Raw genomic sequence first — 3,658 nt, forward strand, 5'->3', positions numbered from 1 at the left:
GGGATAGGGGGCGATGCAGTGGAACTGGAAAGGGAACATATCTACTATACCAATTTGCGACCCTGGATCCCAACCACGAGGAAGAGAAAATTAGAATGATCAGAATGGGTAGGAGTGCATACGGCAGATATTCTCAGAAAATGAATAGCAGCATATCATTTTCTTCGAAGAATAAAGTATATGACAGCTGCATCTTACTGGTATTCACCTATGGGGCAGAAACTTGGAGGCTTACTAAGAGGGTTCAACTTAAATTGAGGACGACTCAGTGCGGAATAGAACGGAACACGATAGGTGTAACATTAAGGGACATGAAGAGAGTGGAGTGGTTCAGGGAACAAACGCGTGCTAAGGACATAGAAGAAAATAAGAAGAAATGGACGTCGACAAGACATGTATTGCGAAGGCAAGATATCCGTTGATCATTAAGCGTAAAAGAGTGAATCCCTGATGAAGGCGAATGTGGCAGGGGGTGGCAGAAAGTTGAGATCAAGAAGTTGAGATCAACAGGTTAAATTCGAGCAGTTTAGAACAAGAAATCTGCGGGGATAAATTTGTGGCATTTAGCGCAGAACTGGGGTAATTGGATAATGGTTGGATAGGCATTTGCCCAGCAGTGGGCGTAGGTAGACTGGGGATGATGGTGACGATGATGATGATGATGACAATGATGAGATAGTAAGAATTGGGGCACAAGACTTAGTACAATGTTTGGGATACCGTCTGGTCCCAGAGCCTGGTCCACTGTGGTCCCAAATGTACTCAAAGTCAGAATGTACTCAGTACTCAAATTGTACTTAAACTCAAAATGTACTCAAAACCCAGAATCTACTCTAACTCAAAACTTGCCGAGTACTGAAACTGTACTCAAACTGAAAATGTACTCAAAACTCAAAATGTACTTAGTACTCAAAATATACTAAAAACTCAAAATGGACTCAGAACTCACTTTGTTTCCGGCGTACTGAAACTCAGTCGGGCTCAAACTCTCAAGCTCAAACTCATCATCCTACACTACCTTCGCGATCAATCAAACTTAACCTCATGTGTGAGTTTGAGTATAAATTAGTTTTAATGAGTGGACTCATGAGTGAGTCCACCTACCTCTGATCTGGTATCCCCAGGCTGCTGGTCCATACTATGGACGGGAGCAAACCTGCAGATATTCTCAGCACGCTGTAAATAACCGTGTATGGCCACACTAAGGTTGTCGTCTTCTCTGTTTGGCAGGAAGATATCGAGCAGCGTCGTCAGCTGTAATCATAAACGAGCTTGAATGCAGTCATCAGCACAGATTTCACGATAGGTGTATTGTATGCAAACATGGTATGAGAAAATATTTCCTCACATGTCATATGTTGCACGTCGACGAACAATTGGAGGATGGTACGTGCCTCACAATCCATTCACATGCGTCGCATGGGCTTGGCTTGTTAAACCATTTTTAGCTCACATGTTCTGTCGATAACCGAAAACCGACATCGGCGCCTTGCTAACATCGCCCCCAAAACATAGATACCAAGTATGTTTACTTCAGAACAACCGGTTCATTGAAACTGGCCTTCGAATTAGTGCGCCCAACGGGACCGCAGCTAGGGCTCCAGCTCTCCCCCATCGACGGCTCCCGCCATATCTGCGGCGCTGCTCCCTGGGCAAGTGCACCACCAGAACAGGCCACCTCAGGGCGCAACGCTCTTGTCTCCTAGTTAGCTCAGCGGCTGCTGACGCCAGGGGAGAGCCTACCGTCGCCCTCTACCACCGGCGGCCGCATGAAATACACCGTAGATAATGAAGACATCGACCACAGCGAGCTCACTACTCCAGGCTAGCTCGATGGTAGATGGAAACAATATTCGGTTATGGCTGCGAACAAGTATCATCCTCAGCTCCAATCTCCAACGGTCGACCTCGGGCTCAAGCCCCACACGTGGCTAGTGCTTCCCTACACGTCGAGTGCCAGCGGCTCCGTTACCAGCTACCGACGTCAAAATATTTCTTCTACCACGCCCAAACCTCGCCCTTGCTAGAATGTATGCAGCGGTTTTAGCCGACACCATTCAATGGCTGGCTGCACTACCAATGATCCCGGAAGATCAAGTTCGAATACACCCGGTCTCTATACTAATTTTTTTTAACTACGCCATCTTAGACCAGACCTTGTTCTTATGATAAGCTCAAAACCCTCGTACTCGTATAACGAATTTACCATCGTTTCGCCTCCACTGCAAGAAACTGGCACCCCTTATCGAATATACTCTGGTTCACGGTTCGCTAAAACACCTACTGGCGCTTTTAGGTTTCACGATTCCCCCCACGACCCCATCATTTCTCTGGAAACTGTTGACACTCACCTTCCGCATCTTTGGGCAGGGTACCAACGCCTTCCGGAACGCTGGCGCCGTCAAGAGGCCAATTTTTGGTTTCCACTTCGCGTGGCTCAGCGCCGAACCAGTATTGAGAACTGTTGTTTGAGAACTTTTGTGAACTTGACAATGTCTTTTAAATTTTTTAACATCTCCATGTGCGAACGCCAGGCTGATCTTGGGGTAAAAAAAAAACTTTCTCGCTGGGCAGATGAAAATGGTTTAAACCTAATCCTGCCATAGCTACATGTGTCGTATATTCTCAAACATCCTTGATATAGTATTCCCAAACATTGAAATAAATCTCAATGTTGACCCAATTCAGCCTAAAAAGAAATGAAAGTTTTTGGGTGTAGTGATGGACGAAAAACTCACTTTCATCTCTCAGATCAAACAAGTCAAACACAAATGTCTAAAAACAATGAATATTCTGAAAGTTCTATCTCGCCAATACTATTGTGCCGATAAACAACTCCTGCTGCGCCTTTATACCGCTTTCATAGGGTATCGGTTGCATTACGGAAGTGTCTACGGGTCGGCCACCAAAACAGCACTAGAAATGCTTGATTCCTTGCTGTACTTTGGGATTCCCCTCTCGTGTGATGGTTTCCGTACAAGCCCTGTCCCAACCCAGCAAACCACGTTACGTCGTGCAGATATACTGGAGACGTTAGCAATCGACATTGCAGATGTCCAGGAGACATACAGTTGGTGTCGAAATTACATATATTCAACAATGTTAAAACTGCAAAAAAGCCAACCAAATCACCCAAAGGATAACGTAGAATAGACCTCTCATGGTAATTTGATATGCTGCTTACGGGACGTACCTTAGTGGCACGTCTTATGGATATTGTAGTGGTACGCATGCAAGACGTATATAGATGACTGTTCTACATTGCTTTTCTGTCTTTGGCAGAAGCATTAGTTTGTTATTGACATGACTTGTGTACGTTAGTATGATGTTGTTGAGATCAACCTTTATGCTTGAAATTTACATTCTTCATACAATATTTGGAGTTTGGATAGCACCCTTTCCAAGATTGCCTACGTGTTCAGAGACAGCCGGTTACCACGTGACCAGAGACAGCCGGTGACGTCAGGCCAGCTGCGGAAACAACTGCTACATAACGGACAGACCCACGGGCTTCGCCATCACTTGGCAGCAGCTTGCAGCCCGGCACACCCGTCAAATTTCTACATTTATTGTTACAGCCCCGCATGCCTAGCCTATACCCATCGGCGCCCAGATAACTTCTGTGTGGCGAAACACTGCCACGCGGCGGAGGACTACC

The sequence above is a fragment of the Haemaphysalis longicornis genome, unplaced genomic scaffold (genome assembly GCF_048455015.1).
Source record: "Haemaphysalis longicornis isolate Haplotype H1 unplaced genomic scaffold, Haemaphysalis longicornis Haplotype H1 scaffold_11, whole genome shotgun sequence".
Lineage (NCBI taxonomy): Eukaryota > Metazoa > Arthropoda > Arachnida > Ixodida > Ixodidae > Haemaphysalis > Haemaphysalis longicornis.